This window comes from Myzus persicae, unplaced genomic scaffold, assembly GCF_001856785.1.
Source record: "Myzus persicae strain clone G006 unplaced genomic scaffold, MPER_G0061.0, whole genome shotgun sequence".
In the NCBI taxonomy this organism is placed as follows: Eukaryota; Metazoa; Arthropoda; class Insecta; order Hemiptera; family Aphididae; genus Myzus; species Myzus persicae.
The window spans coordinates 394,279-402,757 of record NW_019101374.1 but is presented as its reverse complement, the minus strand read 5'-3'; positions in this window follow the sequence as shown (position 1 = coordinate 402,757).

Sequence of the window (8,479 nt, the reverse complement as noted above, 5' to 3'; positions counted from 1 at the left end):
CGCAGCCAAAGCCCAAAGCCCTAAGGTTGAAGAGAGGACTGTGGAGACCGAGATCATTATTAGTTAGTATTAACATTATAGGTATGTATTTATGCTAGAAAGTATCTAGCATAAATTGGATATTACTTAATTTAGTAGTTATTTAAGTAGATATATTATTTTTGTTACCTACTTTACCTTATTGCAATTTTTTGTTTTGCTTATATAGATCGATATAATACGTACCCCCTGAAAACGAAGCGTTGGCGTCATTTCAGTTTTTAATAGAGGGGGGTAAAAGTTTTGAACAACCCAAATAGTGAACTTAAAAAAATCGCTCACAAGCACATTTTATTATGTTCCTTTTCCTATAAAACACACACATGCACACATACGTACATACTAGCTTTCATGCACGTCCTTCGTGAGTCTAAATATAAATAAATTCCAGCTATTAATTACCAATTTATCATTGCATGACAATAATTTCTCAGTACATAACATAATATTTTCCCAAAACATAATAAAAATAGGCATGTGTTTGCGCTAATAAAATATAAAAATGGTTAAATGAAAACAACAGGACTGCTTTTAAAATTAGACAGTGGCAAATGCCCACATTGCCTCTTCCTGCCTCCAAATTACGTCACTGAACGAAGGTGAAATTAGAATTTTTCAGTTTCTCAGTTATAACTACCATGTCCATCTATTATATAAACCAGGTTTTATAATCGATGTAAGGTACATAATATGTACAGATGTAACAACATATTATTTGAAATTTGTCATTTTTACGACACTGCTAATAAAAGTTATCTTCACTTTTATCGTTTTTTTTTTTTTTTTAACAAAATTTTATTTATTACGCTATCTGTTACAATATTGAACAATAAGCTTAATTGATAATAACATAAACAAAAAAATAGACAGAAGAGACTGAATGAAGAGACCTCCCATCGGAGGTACTTCAGCATGAATATTAATTTAAATTTAAGGTATTAGTTCTAGCATAATATTAATATTAATAATAGTGATAGTGCAGTGAATACATATACATACTACATAATAGTTATAAGTAACAAAAGATCATAAGTTGTATTGATACATTTTTTTTTTTTTTTTTTTTTTTTTTTTAAATTATAAAAGTAGGTCACGACACCATTGCCTTTTTAATCTTTTGTGGGGATTTCCTGGAATAGTTGCAGATGATAGTTGGACAATAAGGGGATTGGAATGATGTGTTAGCTTGTTGTTGAATCGTTTATAGTGGAGCTTGGCTAGTTCAGTGACGGTTGGTAAATTGAAGTCAGAATGAAGGGTATCATTTGAAACATAGAAGGGAGCTTTGGAGATGACGCGAAGGACTTTGGATTGAAACCTTTGTATACGGTTTGTATTTGATACTTTGGCTGAGCCCCAAAGTTGTAAACCGTAGGACCAAATGGGCCTGAGTAGTAGTTTATACAGCAGTAATTTAGTAGGTAGTTTGATATTTTTAGAAGTTAGGAGTGGCCGGAGAAGACGAAAACGATCGTTCAACGTTCGAGTTTTATTTTTAATGTGAGCTGACCAGGTAAGTCGACGGTCAATGTTGACTCCAAGGTAGCGTACACATTGGGCAGTGGGGAGGGGTTGGTTGTTAAGGAGGAGGGTCGGGCACACTCCTTGACGAAGCGTAAAAGTACAATGGATTGATTTAGATTCATTCATTTTAACTCCCCATTCCTTGTACCAGGCTTGGAGAAGGTGAAGGTGGTCCTGAATATAGCTAGAGGCTAGATGAGGATCAGAACTAGAGGCTAAGATAGCTTTATCGTCGGCAAAGTCACCGACAAGCGTATGGAGGGAAGAGGGTTGATCAGATATATATATATTAAATAGGAGGGGAGCTGTGACTGCACCTTGAGGTACGCCTGCATTGATTAAAGTAGGAGCAGAAAAGGTGGAACCTACTCGCACTGAGAAGTGACGGTCTTCTAAATAGGATTTAAGGATTAAATAGTAGTGACTAGGAAGAAGAATCTTAAGTTTATATAAAAGACCAGCATGCCACACGCGGTCGAAGGCCTGAGAGACATCTAGAAACGCACCAGTGCAATAGAGTTTTTCTTCCAAGGCATAGGATATTTTGTCTACCAATCTGTGCACTTGATGAACGGTGGAGTGGCTATTGCGGAAGCCAAATTGAGAGTTAGGTAAAATGTTTGCAGTGTCGACAATGGGTAGAATACGTTTTAATAGCAGTTTTTCGAATAACTTTGAAAGTATTGGGAGAAGACTGATTGGTCTATAAGAAGTCGGGGAGTCCGGGGGCTTTTTGGGTTTTAATATGAGAATTATAGTAGAGTATTTCCAGAGAATAGGGAAATAAGATAATCTGAGCATTGCATTGTAGATTTGTGTTAAGAATAAGATAGATTTTTTAGGTAAATTTTTGATTACTTCTGCAGTTATTAGATCAAATCCGGGGGATTTTTTTCCTGGGAGCTTTTTAATATTAAAGTAAACTTCACCAGGGGAGAAGGCTCTAGGAGGAGGGGACATCTGTAGTGGAGAGTTGAGAAAGCTTTCAACTTCTTGGATTTTGCTGGGTGATAAAATATTATAATGCGGTTGGAAGGTATTTTCTAAATGTTTCATAAATATGTTTGATTTATCTTGGTCAGAGACCGCCCAGGTACCATCGTCGTTACGTAGAGTAGGAGGTGGATTATGAATACGTAAGAGTTTTCTAGAGGCCTTCCAAAGTGAACCATCATTATGTGAGAGTGAAGATGCGTAGTTTGCATAAGCTTCAGATTTATGACTAGCAAGGAGGCGTTTAAGTTTTAGTGCAAGGGCGTTGTAGTGACGCTTGTCGGATGGGTATCTGGAATGTTGCCAAATTGCTCGTGCACGACGTTTCAGTGATATGAGGGTCCTGATGTGTATAGGAAGATTAAATTCAGTCTTTCTTGGAGGGGGTTGGATTGCTGATTCCCAGACAGCCGATTGAATGTTATTTGTGAGTAGGTTAACAGCATCATCAATGTCGGAGGATTTTTTTAGACAAAGTTTTAGATCAGTTTTTTCAGATAAGGTGTGACCAAATTTTTCCCAGTCTGTTCGATATTGGGATAGCATCGATGAATTGAGTTTTTCGGGAGGTTGGGAATCTACTGAAAGCAAGACAGGTGAGTGGTCTGAACATGGGTCTAACAAGTTTTGAGTTTGCGTGTGTAGGCTATTTGGAATTTTGGCGACAAAGATATCTAAAATATCAGGCATTTTATGACGAGATGTGGGCCAATAGGTGAAATTAGGTGGAGCGAGAATTGAGATGTTAGAGTGGTAGGCAGTTTGAAGGAGAGAGTTACCTCTAGGGTTAGAGGCACGGCAGCCCCACTGAATATGCTTAGCATTAAGGTCACCACCAACTATATAATTATTATTTAAGGTGGCTAGGAATTCAGTAAATTGATCCGGTGAGATTTTGTGTTTAGGAGGGCAGTATGCCGCTGCTATGGTAATAGGTACATTGTTGAGCAATAAGGAAACTGCACACGATTGGATGTGATTTGTATGGAAGTTAGGTAATGGAGTATATGTGAGTGAAGCCCTAATAAATATAGCTGCACCAGCGTGGGCAGAGTTGTCTGGATGATTTGCACGGTATGAATGGTAGCCAGGAAAGTTAACATAGGATGTATTGGTAAAGTGAGTTTCAGAGATAAGTACTACATCTATTCTTTTTTCCTGGAGAGTGATAAGAAGTTCGTTTCTGTGGTTTTTAAGTCCATTGGCATTCCAAAGTAGGATTAGGAGGGAATTAGAGGTGTATGAATTATTTATCATTTTTGGATTCAATAAGTTTAGTGATGACAGTGGTCAGAAGGTTTATTAAGGGGTTAACTATTGATTTAAGTTCATCTAAGAATTTGGTAAGCATGAAATCAACATTGGTTGAAGAATTATCAGTATTATTTTGAGTGGTGCCGTTACCTGTTACATTAGCGTATGATCGAGTACTAGGTTTATTAGTGGTGTGAGAGGTTTCTTGATTGGCTGGCTGGTAGTTGGACTGGTCAACTGGAGGATGTTGAGGCTGTTGCGGATGCTGTAGACGGGCATGATTGGAGCTCACGGGATGGCGACGTCGTTGCTGGAGTTCTTTATAGACAGTGCAGCCTTTATAGTTTGCTGGATGGTTGTCATTGCACAGTGCGCAGGTGGCAGGAGTTATCGTAAATAAATAATTGTCGTGGTGAAATGTAAACGATTACTAATCGATATTCATTTAGTATAGCCGTATAGGTACAAAGTTTAAAAACTACACGAATTGACTTATTTTTGACTTTTCTATATTATAGTGTAATACCCGTAAGCAATAATTCATACGTAAACAATATTTTAACATTCAGCACTCACGTGCTATATAATATGTAGTTACAAAATATTTATATATATAATGATATATTCCTACGACATACATATCAACCTATTTTATTACATAGGGATAATATTGTAATGAATACATTATTCATTTTTGTAGCAGCGGCACAGCGGGAATTATGCCAGTACACCCCTGACCTACCAAATGACCAACCCTAACAAGCTCTTAAAGTCTTATTGGAGAAATTGTTTGTTCAAATCATTGGTTGTACTTATACCCACTCAATTGGGATACAAAATGACAGAGATGCAAACGACATATTATTATAGGTACACGGTTAACCGTGTGTTTCATAAGGAGCTTTTCTCCGATCATCGACGGTTTTAATTTTCGGGTACCTACAAACAGGTCGTCTGCAGCAGATCAAAAAAAGGTTAGTGTCAGTCCAATCTTAAACCAGCGACGATGACTGTATAGTTGTACTCGCCCATCGCGTTTCTCGTCATACCGACACGGAGGTGATGTCATCGTTATATTATACGAGCGCACGCTCCCTCGAAAAAAAAACATAAATACATCGTGATGAATACGTATATTATTATAATAAATTAATACGACACGCGTTTCTAGTCGAGAGACATCATGACGTCGTCGCATTCAGTCTGACGCATTCCAACGTCAGATGGAATACTATTCCAGATTTTCGTACTATTTATATTTTATATAATGACAATGTCGAGCGTTTGTATTTTTTGGTTCGAAATACAGGCATAAACCTATATATATATACACGCGTCGGGTTCAATCAGCAACGAAAATTCTTGACACATGACTGCGCTGTAGTGTAAGCTAACGCTTTGCGGAATACTCCACCCGTGCAACTCGTCCAATTCGTCCAAATAATTTGTTTCAATCTAAACTCTAAAGTCTAAATTATAAAAACTCTAAACCCAATACTTATGTTGAACTAATTAAATAACAACCCCACTTGTTCGAAATTCGATTTTCATAGGTAAGTATATCAAATTTCTCAACAAAATATTCGACTTAGGAATATGAAATCAAAAATACCTAAAAACTGTCAATCAGGAAAGTATTAAGACTCGGAACAAGTTTAAATATATGGTAGCAAAAAGTAAAAATGTATTTCATGGCATCGAACATTCAGGGGTCTTGAACCCTCCCTCCAGAAATTTTTAAAAGTAGAACAAAAGTTTTTGTATTTTGAACGTAAAAATGATAAAAGTGTCCAGTAGATAGCTATCCAAATGTTGGACCCCCCACGATATTTTTTCAGTTACGGCCTTGTTATGATTATGAGTATAGGTACAGTTGAAACAAACGCTTTGTATGTAACATAGGTGTTGTACCTACGTATATTTTATGCGTGTGCGTACCTATAATATTATATTATTATGTGCGTGTGACTCTGCTGCTGCAGTCGTGCTACCGCTAGAAACAACTGTGTTCCGAATGAACAAATAATAATGATACAACATATATCGTAGGTACCCATCTACACGAGAATGACAAGCACGTCGTGCGGTTTGGGCACACACATGTTCGAGGTAAAATAATATGCCAAAATTAAACATTTTGTAAAAATTACTGCGATATAAGTAGGCCCTGCCTCCTATTCGTTGCCATTATTTCCCATTAAAAAAACCAATTCGCCTATCGCGTAAGAAAGCGTATTTTAAATAAAATTAGGTAAAATAATATTATTTATAAATGTATATAATACTATAATCAAGTATCGACATCTCGTTTGGACATCACTGTATATGATATAAACCTAAAATTATGCTAATTATAACAAATTTGCAATACTGATTATTTTTGGTAAAAAACAAATATTGACAAAAATAAATACCACATAATTATTGCTCGAGCAATAGTAATCTGAAGGTCATCTACAGACGTTATCTAGAGGTTTTTACATTTATAATATTATAATAAAGGTGTAGGTATATTTTTATTTTTAATATATTATAATCTTTAAACGACTCTAAGATGTATATTTTATTAAATTACTTGTTAAGAAATGTCGACTTTAACCGGTTACTCTAGAGCAGCGTTTCTTAAACTGTGTTCCGCGGAACCCCGGGGTTCCGCGGAGGTCACTTCAGGGTTCCCCGAAACTTGTGGTTTTTTGTTCAAAATTTTAAATTTTGACACATAATTATAACTTTTATTGCAAATATTCCTTACATAAAATGACGCATTGAAAGTATTGAAACAATGTAGTGGTTCTAATTATCGAGCTGTGATAATTTATTGTTAAGAGCTCAATAAAAAAAAGCTAAAAAAAGTTGGGGGTCCACGGTGAAAGTACACATAAAAAAGGGTTCCACGGATAAAAAAGTTTAAGAAACGCTGCTCTAGAGGGTTGAATTTTGAACTAGAGTTGTAATTCGTGGTAATATTGTAATACTGTAAAATTGGTATTTATAAATGTATACAAATAACATAAATCATAATAATAATAATGAATTCTTAACATTACTGTTATTACAATTCAAACCTTTAACCAACACAATAACGGCCTATATACATACAATACATTTAACTAATATACAACGATAAACGATATAGGTACCAGAATAATTATTTTATTATGAACCGTACGCATAATATACAGACATTATTACTATTGTGAAAAAATTAAATTTGAGTAAATAAATATTTGTTTTTTTAAAAATATTTTTAAGTGATTATGTATTGGGGGTTTGGGAGCAACGCCACCACAGATTACTTTTCATATAATATCAGGTTGGGGCTTCAGCTCACCGACCCCAACATTTTAGCTCTAGTTTGTCCACTGAGTGTTGACAGTACAATGTATAAATGTATGACATAGGTAACGATATCATTAAATATAGTTATAATTGTAATAAAACGTAAAATATTAAAATTCAAAAACATATTTGCCAGCGTGTTGTATAATTTTCATAAATCACAAAATTGAATAAGTATTATACATTTATACGTTACACCTTACATTTCACTGTCGGATCTACCATCTATCTATATCTAATACCATAGCTATAATAAATAATATTGTCCTAACTGTTATTTCGAGAAGTCTTAAATTCCTATACCATATCATAGTTTTAAATTATTATACAGCATCATTCGCCAAGCATTCTCGTCTCATTTTTTTTTCAATACTGCAGTTTCTCAAAAACTGATTTTAGGAATTTTTAAGAATATTTATATGGTGAGTGTATTTTCAAATGTTTAAGATTTTTTGTATTACATATAAGGAATGTCTTGTGGAGATACTACAAATGTCTGTTCCTCAGACGGGAACCTCCCTTTTCTACTGTAAATTATTTAGTGGATGATTTTTCTGAAAATGTTGTTTCAGAATCAAAATTCAAACGAGTGGTTTTTGAGTTATGTACCTAACATGGAGTACTTAGATACTAAGGATTATAGGTCCATGATAATGGGTTTGGGGTTATGGTGATTTAAAAATATTAGTAATTATTATATTAGGTAATCTATAAACATTAATCATTTGTAAAAATGGCCCAAGTAGATGTAATAAATGCTAAATCCAATATTAGGTGATGTGATCATGCTTGAAGAATCACCCTGTATAAATTATAATATTATATATTGATGTGTACACATTAATAAAAAATAAATAATATTACATTTTACAATTTACATTTAATGAAAATTCCGATCGCCGAGTGCAATCGCAATAATATTATGTTGTTAATCAATTACTTTTTATCGTGACATATACAGTAATAATAACAAATCAGAACACACATATATTATTGTGATGTAGGCATCTCGACTCTACGAAACAATTTGATATGAGAATAATAATGTATTATAGATACGAGTAAATTAAAAATGCAGCTCTGACTTTTCAGTATGATTTAAATGTTTATTATACATCGATCATCAATAAACGAATTTTAATGAATTAAAAAATAAAAATGGAAAAACACTTATGGGCTGTAATATATAGCTGTCCGTCATTACGAAACGAATCGTTTAAAACTTTAAAATATATTATACCTATAATTTAAAAACAAAATAATATTATATTAAATAAAATAGTAATAATTGATTTTATTTTTACTGAAAGAGAAAAGGATTTCTAAAGAT